Source organism: Lithobates pipiens, unplaced genomic scaffold (assembly GCF_037356315.1).
Source record: "Lithobates pipiens isolate NorthernLeopardFrog02 unplaced genomic scaffold, aLitPip1_a1.2 Scaffold_1, whole genome shotgun sequence".
Lineage (NCBI taxonomy): Eukaryota > Metazoa > Chordata > Amphibia > Anura > Ranidae > Lithobates > Lithobates pipiens.
The window spans coordinates 67,975,486-67,989,526 of record NW_027507685.1 but is presented as its reverse complement, the minus strand read 5'-3'; positions in this window follow the sequence as shown (position 1 = coordinate 67,989,526).

Below are 14,041 nucleotides of genomic sequence, written 5' to 3'. Positions count from 1 at the left end.
TATGTGCAGTGCACTTGGAGCTCCTCACATTGTTCTGTGCCTTGTCTTTGCTTTCTTATAGAACTTCTTTAGCATTGAAGTAGGAGTTCAATTTAAAATAAGTTTACATCTCTGCTTTCATCATACGGTTGCACGCGTTTTCAGTGAAATTACAAGCTTTTTTGGAATATCTTTTTTTCAATTTATATTCTTTAGCAAGTTGCGTTTACAAGCTCTTGCGTGCATTCATGCGCATATGTAGTGCGCTCGTGCACGTTTACTGCGTTGCACTTTTTTTTTTAAAACTCCTTTCTGCTGCTGCCACCTTTAAGAGCTTCTTAATGCCGGGAGGTGGGCATTCAGGCCATGTGAGCGCTGTGATTGGCCATCATAGCGGTCACATGATCGCAAGTATGCAGTGGCAGTAAGGATGAGCTCTGGTGTCTTGTCAAATAGCGTCCTCCATCAGATAGTGTCCCCTGCGTACTGCGCATGCGCAGTACACAGGAACACAGATCCCGAAAATTGCCAAGGATGAACGGCGCCTGCGCCGTGAGTCCAGGTTATATCCCCACTATCCAAGTGGACATAGAGTTAGAATAAAAAAGAGCCGAGCCCGAAGCGTGGCGAGCGAAGCTCGCCCGCGAGGGGCCCTCTAAAATTCACAACCCTATGTCCGCTTGGATGGTGGGGCTACCACCTCCACTCACGGCGCAGGCGCCGTTCAGCTTCGGAGAATTTCCGAAGCTTCGTCTGCTCCGTACTGCGCATGCGCAGTACAGAGATGACACTGTTTGATGCCCGGACTCTATACGCCAGAACACCGGCGTGTTCTACACTCCACGTGCAAAGCCCGCCAGGAAGTCGGTGCATCGCTGCGCAAATCACAAGCCCTGAGACATTACCCCGATGCGCGGCTGCAGAGATCGGGCAGTGTCTCACTGCCTGTGATTAGCGCAGCGCTGCGCCGACTTCCTGGCGGGCTCTGCACGTGGAGTGTGCGAACACGCCGGAGCTCATCCCTAAGTGGCAGCTTTCTGGTCCCTGATGGTGACTGTGCAGGGCGTGCGCTCTCAGCACAGATGTATGTGCGACCTCTCAGCAGGTGGACTTTAAAGAGGAGCTCCAGGCTCCTTTAGAAAAAATACTGTAGCTGCTGACTTTTAACCACTTCAGTCCCGGAAGGTTTTACCCCCTTCCTGACCAGGCCATTTTTTTCGATACGGCACTGCGTTGCTTTGACTGACAATTGCGTTTTTCGTACGACACTGTGCCCAAATAAAATGGATGTCTTTTTTCCCACAAATAGAGCTTTCTTTTGGTGGTATTTGATGGCCTCTGCGTTTTTTTTTTTTTTAAATATATATTTTTTACTTTCTGATATAAAAGTAAATAAAATTTAAAAAATATAATTTTTTCATCAGTTTAGGCCAAAATGTATTCTGCTACATGTTTTTTTTGGTAAAAAAAAAAATTCCAAAAAGCGCATATTGATTGGTTTGCACAAAAGTTATCACGTCTACAAACTATGGAATAGATTTATGGACTTATAATTATTTTTTTCTTGTTTTTTCTAGTAATGGCTGCGATCAGCGATTTTTAGTGTGATTGCGACATTGCAGCGGACAAATCTGACACTAAGTGACACTTTTTGGGGACCAGTGACACCAATACCGTGATCAGTGCTAAAAAATATGCACTGGCACTGTATAAATGGCACTGGCAGGGAAGGGGTTAACATCAGGGGCGATCAAAGGGTTAAGTGTGCTCCTAGAGAGTGCTTTCTAACTGTGTGGGGGATGGACTGACTGAAGCAAGAGAGAGATCTGTGTTCCTGATTAGCAGGACCACAAGATCTCTTTCTTCCTCTCTGACAGAACGACGGCCTGCCTTGTTTACATAGGCAGACTATCGTTCTGCCTCTCCAGCGAATGATCACGGGTGGCCGGCGGTCATCACGGCCACTGGATCCGCAGATTGTCTCCTGCTGTGTCCAATCAGGTACGTGATTTTGCTCTTAAGGGTTGCCCTGCCACAGTACATGTACGTGGTGCGGTCCTTAAGTGGTTAATATTAGGACACTCACCTGTCCATGAATCCAGCGGTGTCTTCAGGTGCTGCTGCCACCATCTTGGCTAAGGGAAACTGGCAGTGAAATCTTGCAAATTCACAGCCAGTTCCCCGCTGCGCATGCACAAAGCTTTGTGAATGGCCCAGCAACAGGGGAAGGAAGAGGGGGCCCAACTTCCAGATGGCCATGGCAAAGTCAGCTGGAGGTAGGTACCTGTCAAAACCAGATAACCCCCCCCCCCCCCCAAAAAAAAAATAAGATGCCAAATGTGTCAGCGGAGGGAGGAGGAGGCAAAAAAGCAGACAGTACCGGTCAGTACACTGTTTCTTGTCTCTATCATTGCCAAGGGTTCCTGTGTTCCTGTGTCTCTTGTTTTGCCTAAGTGTTCCTGTGTTTCTGTGTTCAAGTTACAGTGTTCCAAGACCCACTAGGGCTTCTGATCCTGGCTTGATTATCGTTTATTCTGACATCTGGGATCCCCGACTAAGGCTTTACCTGGACAATCCTTTGGCAAATTCCTGTCAAGCCCCTGTGCACAGATTCACAGCCCAGGCAGCTTATCTCTTTGTTACCGCGGGCTGTGTCTATTTGCAAGGTTGAGCCTACATCTCTGCGCCATGGACTCCAACCTAGGTGATTTGCTTCGAGGCTTGCGAGAGGATCGGAGCTGATCTGGTGATTACGAAACACTCGAGATAGTTGGTCGTCTTCCCGCTTCCTGCACCGAAACTCCTACATGCTCGCATCCGCGCAGATCGGTTCACGAGAGGTTTCGACCCAATTCGAGGATTACGAGATATCCGAAGAGGTGGCCCGGTTCCGGCTTTCTGCATCGTAGCGATTGTGTGTCCATATCCACGCATACCGACCGGTGATCTGGTAAGCCTCCATTCAGAGTTGAAGGGTCCACGTGATCAAGCACTATTTTTGTTTGAAAAAACAGGATCGACTACATTTTTGTTGTACAGTCACATTGGATTTTTTACACTATGTTGCACCATTATACACATTTTTTTTGACTTTATGATGTTTGGTTTTTCAAATTTATTGGACATTTGAGTTACAGATTAATGTTTCTTATTTGAGGATTGATTTTTTGAAAGTTTTTGAAGATTGATCCTTGATTGTATCTTGCACTAAACGATTTCACATCATTTAGATTCACAATATATAGTTCCCCACTATTGAGTTTTTCACAAAAATTTATAAAGTTTCTTAAAAAGTCACTTTTGTCTTTCGATCGTGTGTACATGGCATAAGAATTGTGGATTCAGTCAATGTCCATGGCAGCTCAGCTGCCAGGCTCTTACCGAGCAGCCAGCCTTGTGCGTGGCTCTCTTACTGAAGAGTCCTCTCCTGGTCCTGTGTAGAGTTGCTGGGCCTCTACAAACCTGAGACAGCACCAGAACACCTTAGAATCCTCCTTCCAGTTACTGCTCCTCGAACTAGCCAGTTCTGAGGCTCGGAAATGGATGGATCTGCACCCCAGGCCATGAGGGCCCATTGGAGCGGGTCAGGAGGACTAGGACCACGGAGACAAATTCTGGACCGGAACCCAGAACCACGTGACTTTGGCACCTTAAGCACCCTCTCCCGGATTACACAGTGAGACAAACGCGCCCACTGATTGGCTCCGAGATGAATATTGGTACACAATGCGTCCAACCAGACTGCGTTCTAAAGCCTCCCACAGGTGTATAACCCCACCTATGACCAGGCAGAACTTCTACAAAGCCCAGCCAAACTGATGCCAAAGTACAATTTAGCACAATTAACCCCAAAACTTACTATAGTTTTGAGCAAAAACTAAATTTAAATACATAGTGCGTACCTGTTAGGAGTACCGGTGCTACATAAGTATTTCATAATGTGCTAGTATGCCATGTATACTAGCACATTATGCAATTGCCTTGCAGGGTTTTTTTTTCATATTTTTTTCGGTGGTTTACTACTTCTTGAAAGACTCATGCCGCATACAAACAGTCGGACTTTCCGAAAGGAAATATTCAGTGTGAGCTTGTTGTCGGAAAGTCCGACCGTGTGTATACTCCATCGAACATTTGCTGTCGGAGTTTCCGGCAACAAATGTCTGAGAGCAGGTTCTCAAACTTTCTGGCAACAAAATTTGTTATCGGAAAGTCAGATCGTGTGTACACAAGTCAGTCGCACAAAAGTTCACGCATGCTCTAAATGAAGCAGAAGGAGCTGGCTATTTAACCTTCTTTTTTTCTCGGCTCGTCGTACGACTTGTACGTCTCATCACGTTCTCACATTCAGAATTTTTGGCCAACATTTGTGTGACCGTGTGTATGCAAGACAAGTTGGAGCCAACATCCTTCAAACAAAATTACACGGTTTTGTTGTCGGAAAATCTGATCATGTGTACGCGGTATTACTGTTTTAAAAAAGAAAAAAACCTGTCATACTTACATGCTCTGTGCTCCGCCCCCTCTCTCTCCTCATTAGCTCACTGGCTGTGATTGACAGCAGTAGGAGCCAGTGGCTCAGCCAATGAGGAGTGAGAGTCCCTGGAGGGTCAAGGCTGTCGTGCACGTCACTGGATCGCGATGGGGCTCAGCTAAGTATTCTAATGCACAGAGAAGTTTTGTTTCCTACATGCAGGGGTCAAGTCCTGGGAAAAAAAGTGTGGGAACTCCCACCCAAGATCCATTCCCCCACCAAAAAAAAAAAAAAAAAAAAAAGGTACGCTCATATGCATATATACTTCACAGAAAATACAGTACAACATTTATTGTAAAGTGCCAGTTTACAAAAACAAAATAACGTGTCAAACAAAACAATCAACACAATGGGTGATAATCTTTCCCTCGCAGGGAATTTCTACCACAAATACACCCTGTTCCAAATTCTGTTACACAGCCCATTAGAAAATATCCCACAAACAGGAATAAGTATTGGCAGAATATTGAAGAGTATTGGCAGGGTATGTATTGAAGAGTATTGGCAGAGTATTGCAGAGTATTGGCAGGGTATGTATTGGCAGAGTATTGCAGAGCATCGGCAGGGTATTGCAGAGTATTGGCACAGTATTGCAGAGTATTGATAGGTTATTGCAGAGTATTGGCAGGGTATTGCAAAGTATTGGCAGGGTATTGCAAAGTATTGGCAGGGTATTGCAACTATTGGCAGGGTATTGCAACTATTGGCAGGGTATTGCAGAGTATTGGCAGGGTATTGCAGAGTATTGGCAGGGTATGTATTGGCAGGGTATTGCAGAGTATTGATAGGGTATTGCAGAGTATTGGCAGGGTATTGCAGAGTATTGGCAGGGTATGTATTGCAGAGTATTGGCAGGGTATTGCAGAGTATTGATAGGGTATTTATTGCAGAGTATTGGCAGGGTATTGCAGAGTATTGATAGGGTATGTATTGCAGAGTATTGGCAGGGTATGGCAGAGTATTGGCAGGGTATGGCAGAGTATTGGCAGGGTATTGCAGAGTATTGGCAGGGTATGTATTGCAGAGCATTGGCGGGGTATTGCAGAGCATTGGCGGGGTATTGCAGAGCATTGGCAGGGTATTGCAGAGCATTGGCAGGGTATTGCAGAGTATTGACAGGGTATTGCAGAGTATTGACAGGGTATTGCAGAGTATTGACAGGGTATTGCAGAGTATTGACAGGGTATTGCAGAGTATTGGCAGGGTATTGCAGAGTATTGATACTAATAGGGTATTGCAGAGTATTCGCAGAGTATTGCAGAGCATTCGCAGAGTATTGCAGAGTATTGATACTGATAGGGTATTGCAGAGTATTGATGAGTATTGGCAGGGTATTGCAGAGTATTGATGAGTATTGGCAGGGTATTGCAGAGTATTGATAGGGTATTGCAGAGTATTGGCAGGGTATTGCAGAGTATTGATAGGGTATTGCAGAGTATTGGCAGGGTATTGCAGAGTATTGATAGGGTATTGCAGGGTATTGCAGAGTATTGATAGGGTATTGCAGAGTATTGATAGGGAATGGCGTTCCCGCTGGGAACGGCGTTCCCGCTGGGGGAATAGTAAGGGAACGCCGTTCCCATGCATTCCCGCAGGACTCGAGCCCTGCGGCCAATGTGATACAAACCTGTACTTAGTAGGAAAAGTAGACATGTGTGCTTAAAAGCAGGAATCTGTTGAGGAATAAGGTCGTTTGATAAAATGCACCTCCCCACACAAAGCATTCTGTTCATCTTTCAGCATTTGTATTTTCCTATTAATTTCCCCTCATTCCACCAATCCCGGATAAATAATGACTGACCCTGATTTAAAGGAACAGAGTTCACTTTCTCAGAATGAGGTAAAACAAAGTGAAAATTCACTTTGCTAAGCATACCCAATAATGTGCAACGAAATTTTAAAAAATTGTTTTTTTTTCTGGTGTGTTCGCAAATAGCACGTGCAGAGCCTGCCAGGAAGTCGGCACTGCACAGCGCTCGCTGATCACAGGCAGTGAGACATTGTCCTGATGCGTGGCTGCAGAGATCGGGAAATGTCTCACTGCCTGTGATTAGCAATGCATAAGTGGAGCAGACACAGACCTATTATCTGGCCACTCTGCTCAGCTCAGCAGGGGATCCACTGCTGAGAAAAAACGGATCCAGCAGTGTGAAAGGGGCCTTTCTGAACTGGAAGACGGAGGATAGTGTCTGCTACTATGAGCTGTGAAAAACCTTGGCAGCATAAGTTGCCCATTCATTTTTTTTTTTCACCCCCCCCCCCCTTTCCTGACTGGAAGCACCCATTGTGGCTACCTACCCAATTAGGAGTTAAAGTAGAATTTTGTTTTTTTGCCACCTGTGTCCCATTGGGGAAATTTTTCTTCTCTTCCTGTTCAGTAGCCACAACAGGAAATGAGAGGAAATCACTCAAAAGTAAAAAGATTTCCCCTTTCTTCTGTTCTGGTGACCACTCCAAAAATGCTGGGTTTTCTTTCACTTTTTCAACAATGGTAAAAAGGAAAAACAGAGGAGGTAAATCTCCCTGACATGGTCAAAGACAGCAATAAAAACCTGACAGGTGTTTTCATCCTTCACCACTCGTAAAAAGTTTTTCCATCAGTTCCAATTTTATGTTTACCATCCCCACACTTCCTGTTAGGTTGATCTACTGCTGTGCTGCAGCTCAACAAATACCCAATACTTCTGAATACGTGGGAGGATAGGACAATGCTTTCCCAAGTGAGGCTGTAAATCAATCATTAGGCCTAAGCATTGGTGTGTAGGGAAAGCTGAAATATACCCTGGAAGCATTCATTTCTAGCAGCAAATCCATTACTTTGTCTAGTTCTGGCAAAGAACAAGTTTTCATTCTCTGAGCTGCGTCTGATAATTACCACGGTACACCACTGAAAGCCTTCATCAGCGTGTTGTCAGGATTAGCTCCATAGTCCTACCACTTAAGGTGAATGGGCACTTTTTCAACCGTGTGACAGGGCCAGAGAGCTTACCATGGAAAAGCATGTGCGTGAGAAATGCTCTGCTGAGGTGCGCACGTATTATCTTTTACGGCGTGCCCACGTGCACGGCCGAAGTCATGTGACTGGTTGCTAGATGCGGAGCGGCCCCTGCCTAGCAACCAGTCACTCGGCGGCTGAGGAGCGGCGGCGAACTACGCGCTGCATAGCCTCAGCCCTCAGGCAGCTAATGGGAACGGCGTTCCCGCTGTGGGAATAGTACGGGAACGCCGTTCCCATGCGTTCCCGCAGGACTCAAGCCCTGCCTACATGCATAGATTGCATGCAGGTAAATAACCTTGAGCCTTTACAACCACTTTAAATATCATTTAGTCTAGGTTTATACCTACATAAAGCAGACCCTCTTTTTAATTTTCCTTTCTTTTTCGATTTTGCTGCTTGCCACACCCCCCTGCATTCATTCAACTCGTGCTTCCTCCTGGGATACTGACATCATCTATTTCATTTAGGCTCCTTTCACATAGGTGATCTGATCAGGTCCATCTGTCAGTTTTTCAGGCGGATCTGATTGGAAGTTCTATGTATTCCTGTGGACAGGCGGGTGTAAACAGACTTGCGCCCATTTACACCCACCTACCTCTGGGTCCAATCCAATCTGCTAAAAACAAACGGAAGGGGATTCATCCCTTTCTGTTTAAGCCCCTTTCACACTACTGCGACTTCAAAGTTGTGTGATTTTTGCCACAATTTTAGGGAGATTTGAGGTCTATGAACCTGAACTCACATCAAAGTTGGACCAAAGTAGTGCAGGGACTATTATGAAGTCGGCAGGACTTGAAGTCGTACTAATATAGAATGGTTGCCATTGGAAATAATGGGGAACGACTTGTCATGCGACTTTGCAGTCCCAAGTCGTAGGACAAGTCGTACAAGTGTGAAAGGGGCCTAAGGCAGATCAGTGGCTAGTCAGATGTAAACAGATAGCAGAGTATGTTTACTCCTGGCCACCCACAGAGCGGGTTATGTCTGTGTCTGCTCTGCTTAACCACTTACCCACTGAGCAGTTAAACCCCCTTCCTAACCAGACCAATTTTCAGTTTTCGGTGCTCTCACACTTTGAATGACAATTACTCAGTCATGCAACACTGTACCCACATGAAATGTTTGTCCTTTTTTTCAGACAAATAGAGCTTTCTTTTGGTGGTATTTAATCATCGCTGGGTTTTTTATTTTTTGCACTATAAATTAAAAAAGACTGAAAATTCTGTAAAAAAATAAAAATTTCTTTGTTTCTGTTAAAATTTATTGCAGAGTATTGGTAGAGTATTTTGGCGAGTATAGGCAAGTGTTGTATAGTATTGTATAGTATTGCATAGTATTGTTTAGTATTTATTGCTTAGTATTGCAGAGTATTGCTTTGTTTTGCATAGTACTGCCAGAATATGGGCACTGAGCAGCACTGTGGGCTGGATGTGTAGTCCCCACAGTGCTGCAAAAGATCTCTCCCCTCTCCCTCTCACACTGTACCGAATGGTACAGAGAAGGTAAGGAGGAACCGGCGTCATGACATGACGCCAGTTTGTTTACAAGTGATTGCTCTGTCATTTGACGGAGCAATCACGTTGTAGAAGGCCGTTATCAGTGGCTGTTTACCATGACCCGACGGTCACGGATGTTCCCATGTGCACGCCCCAGTCGGCATGTGGTTAAAGTGGTTGTAAACCCCTTTTTAGAACTTGTACCTATAGGCAAACCTAGAATAAGGCTTACCTATAGGTACTATAAATATCTCCTAAAGGTGCGCCATTTAGCAGATATTTACCCTGCAGTGTGTCAATGATGTTGTTTCTTCCCAAGCAAGTGCCATGACTGGGGGCTCCGGTGCGCATGCACGGGAGTGACATCATGCAGCTCCGGCCAGTCACACAGCCAGAGTCTGCAGCCCCGTAAGGAAGAGGGCAAAGATGGATGCAGCCACCAGCGGGGACAGCGCAGGCTTCGTTTGCAGGTAAGTAACACTGAATGGCTCCCATTCCGATGCATACTAGCCTATTATGCTTTTACTTTGCAGGGAACAAATGAGGAACAAATGTTCGTCGTTCTTCGGGTCTGTGCTTTCCACTGTGCATGCGCGAGTCTTCATTTCCAAAAAGCTGTGGCAAAAAATGAGATCACATTGGGATGTCTGCTTTCCAAACAGGGGTCATTGTTGGGATGGTTTGTACTGTCCTGGCATTTTTTTATTTTTATATACTTTATAACAAAAAGTAAGGAAAACAGTTTTTCCCATATATAGTAAACAATAAAATAAACTGGTTATTAAATACTTTGAATGACAAATGTGTGGTCATGCAACACTGCACCACAACAAAATTTTTGTCATTTTCACACAAATAGAGCTTTCTTTTGGTAGTATTTAACCACCAGTAGGTTTTTTATTTTTTACTACATCTTGATGAAGAACTGTTTTCTTATATATAATTTTTGAGCACTCTATTCATAATATTTCTGATTGTTCACAAAAATTCTGTGCACTTCACCACTGTATGCTCATGACTACGTTTTTATGAGGAACTGTTGCTTATATATAATTTTTGAGCACTTTATATATATATTTTCTCCCTTCGTCTTTCAGGACAGCACCTGGAGAGAGCGCAGCTCCACCCACTTTCCCAGGAAACACTGCAGATCACTTTAAAAGACCGGACACTTCCACCATGGCCTCAGTTGTAGTGTTTCCTCCGGCCATGGTGGAAGCGCTGCAGGGAACCAAGGGGTGCTGCGCTCTCTCCAGGTGGGGAGGGTTTGAGGCATGCCACTGTTGCGCGGTTGGTACAGACCTGGCCAAGCTTCCTCCCTTCACACGCGGGGGTCGCTTCGGTGCCCGCTCTCCTTCATACCCAGGGGGTCAGGCTGTGGAGGTTCCTCCTTCCTTAGACCGGCGGCTGGGTTTGGTACGCGGCCGAGATTCATATCTCGCGCCGTTCGTCAGGCTCATGCCTTCCGGGTCCGGATGGCGAGTGCGTCATTTCCGGCCGGGGGCGGAACTTTCGACGGCGCGACGCGGCTTCCGGTTCCGGCCGCTGGAACGCAGGGAGAGGGGGCCGGTCTCCTCGGCTGACATCACTTCCGGGAGGCGCGGAATTCAAACAGATAATGCGCCCAGACGCCATTCGATCCTCACTGACGATGGAGGAGGATCAATCGGCGGTGGCAGGAGCAGGAGCCACAATTGTCAGCCAGGCTCAGGTAAGCAGAGGCAGCGGTCTCTGTCATTACTGTTAGAGCTTGTTTGTTTTTTCTCCCTTCCTGAATTGGGGAAGCCTGCAGCATTGTTTTCCTAGAAATGTTATGTAGGAATAATGCTTTCAATGTTTGTTTAGTGAGTCTGTGGGGGGATTCACTGGCTGAAGAGCAAATAGAATGTGAAATCAGTTAAAATCTGTTTGGCAGCATATCTTCCTGTGTCTACTTTGTGTTTGGTAACTCAGGTTTGGCATCTTTTTTCTTGGTATATTTAAGAAAGCAAAAGAAAAGACCAAGCATGTGTCCCCTCCTAGCAAGAGGAGGTGCCCATCATGTAGAAATGTTCTAAGAGATTCTTGGACTAAGGTGCTATGCAGGTCCTGCATAAGCGACTTAGTCAACGAAGAAGCAGCCTCCAGTACCCCTGCGTCTCAGCAGGGAGAGCTACTAAGTTCTTTCAGGAAAGAATTATCAGACACTTTTGAATCTTTCCGGTCTTATTTAGACAGACGCCCAGCTGCGGGCGGTAGCTCAGCGCCCCGTTCTCACTCATCAGCACCTGCACCCAGGGGGGGCAGTGACTCGGAGGAGGAGGAGGAGGAACACGCTATGTCCTCTGTTTCAGAGGAGGAGGCAGAGGAAGCAAAGGAGGCTTCAGCTTCTTCATCCCGGTATAAGTTATCCTTGGAGGAGGTGGATGACTTACTGAAAAATATCCACACGACTCTAAATATCACAGAGGATAAGGCCCAACTGTCACTACATGACAAGATGTTTCAGGGTTTGGGCGAGGTGAAACGCAGAGTTTTCCCTGTGCATAAGTTTCTATCCGAAACTGTCAAGAAGGAATGGAGAGACCCTGAGAGGCCTCCTTTCTTTTCTAGGTCTCTCAAACGCAGGTTCCCCTTTGAGGAGGATAGCTCACAGGTGTGGAACAAGAAACCTAAGCTCGACGCAGCCTTTTCCCAGGTCTCAAGGAATACGGATCTTGCGTTCGAGGACATGGGTATCCTCAAGGATCCCATGGACAAAAGAGCTGATTCCTTGCTAAGGAAGGCCTGGGACTCAACATTAGCAAACCTCAAGCCAGCAATGGCTTCAACTGTAGTAGCCAGAAATTTAGAGCACTGGCTAGAACAGCTAAAAGATCATATTGAGGCAGGAACACCTAGAAAGGACCTGCTCGATACTTTGCCTGTTCTCTTAAAGGCAGTAGGGTATATGGCGGATGCCTCGGCAGAGTCAATTAAAATGTCAGCCAGGTCCTCAGCCCTTATAATCTCAGCCCGTAGGGCCTTATGGGTTAAGACATGGGCAGGAGATACTGCTTCAAAAGCCAAGTTATGTGGTCTTCCGTTCGAGGGAGACTTGGTATTCGGCCCTGACCTCGAAGCCATTCTGGATAGAACGGCTGACAAAAAGAAGGGTTTTCCTCCTAAAAAGAAGGTGATTCCCCAGAGCACAAAGAATTTTCGTGCTTTTCGAAAAACCTCTGAGACCAAAGAGACAGGATATAGGAGGCCCTGGAAGCCTCAGAGGGGAAGGGGCAAGTCGGGAGTGTTATTCCGTCCCCCTACCCCGAACCCAAAAAACCAGTGACAGTCTTCCAGCTGTGGGAGGGAGGTTACAGGCCTTCCTTCCACAGTGGAAGTCAGTGACGGACAGTCTGTTTATCCTCAGTATAATAGAAAGGGGTTACAGACTGGAATTCGATCACTCCCCTCCCGCACGGTTTTACGTAACCCAGGCTCCTCAGGACCCAGAGAAGTCCGTAGCCATGATCTCTATTCTGGGGGAACTGATGCAGCAAAAAGTGATCATGGATGTTCCCCCCGAGGAGAGGGGATTGGGCTGTTACTCACACATTTTTCTTGTAAAAAAAACCATCGGGCAAATTCAGACTGATCCTGAATCTGAAGGTTTTAAACAAATCAATCAAATACAAAAGATTCAGGATGGACACAATCTTCTCGGTAAAGAGTCTTTTGATGCCAAACTGTTTTATGGCATCCATAGACTTAAGAGATGCATATCTCCATATGCCCATGGCCATAGCTTCACAGAAGTATCTGAGGTTTGCACTCAGGACGGGAGGCTCGGTGATACATCTCCAGTTCAGAGCTCTCCCGTTCGGTCTGTCCTCATCCCCAAGGATATTTACCAAGATCGTAGCAGAGGCTCTAGCCCCCCTCAGGGTAGAAGGTATATCAATCGTTCCATACTTGGACGACCTAATCTTTGCCAATATAAAACCGCTATTGGAGAGGGATCTGGGGAGAACAGTAAGACACTTAGAGGGCCTCGGATGGCTAATAAACAGGGAAAAATCAAGCATGATTGCATCCCAGTCGATAAAATTCCTGGGGTACACCATCGACTCCAGGCAGGAAAGGATTTTTCTACCAGTAGAGAAGATAGAAAAGGTCAAGAGTGCTGTGAAGAGGACCCAGACAAACCTGCCTATCTCTGTCAGGGCAGCCATGTCTGTATTGGGCCTCCTCACATCATCCATTCCCGCGGTACAGTGGGCACGCTTGCATGCAAGGGAGCTCCAACAGGCAATTCTGACAAATTGGTCCTATGGGGACTCCCTGGAGAAACAATTCAAGATGCCCCCTCAGGTCCAGAGAAAGCTCTGGTGGTGGAGGGATCACTCAAATCTGGACAAAGGTCTACTTTGGTGTTTTCCGGTAGACCTGAGGCTGACTACAGATGCAAGTTCCTGGGGGTGGGGTGCCCACCTAGAAGGGCAGATGGCCCAGGGGAACTGGACAGTCAGGGAGTCCAGGAGGTCCTCCAACTGGAGGGAACTCGGAGCCATTCTGCTCGGGCTATGGGCCTTCAAGAGAGTGGTTCAGGGACTCCATGTCCAGATCCTTTCCGACAACGCCACAGCTGTATCATATATAACAAGGCAGGGGGGCACAAGGAGCAAGGTGCTGCTATCCTTGGCCAACCAGATTCTGTCATGGGCAGAGGGCAACCTGAGGTCCATATCAGCAGTGCACCTCAAAGGGGACCTGAATGTGGTAGCAGATTTTCTGAGCAGGGAAAAAGTTCGGGAATCAGAATGGAGTCTGAACCACGAAGTTTTTCAAGAGCTGACTGTGAGATGGGGCCTACCTCAGATAGACCTATTTGCGTCACGAAGCAACAACAAGGTGAGGGCCTTCTTCTCTTTAAACAGACAAGATCAGGCAAGCGGACTCGATGCCCTAGCACACCTGTGGGATTTCCACCTGTGCTATGCTTTTCCCCCCTTTCAATTGATCCCTCTGGTTCTAAAGAAATTGCAGGGGGAATCCACGAGTCTAATCCTAGTGGCCCCC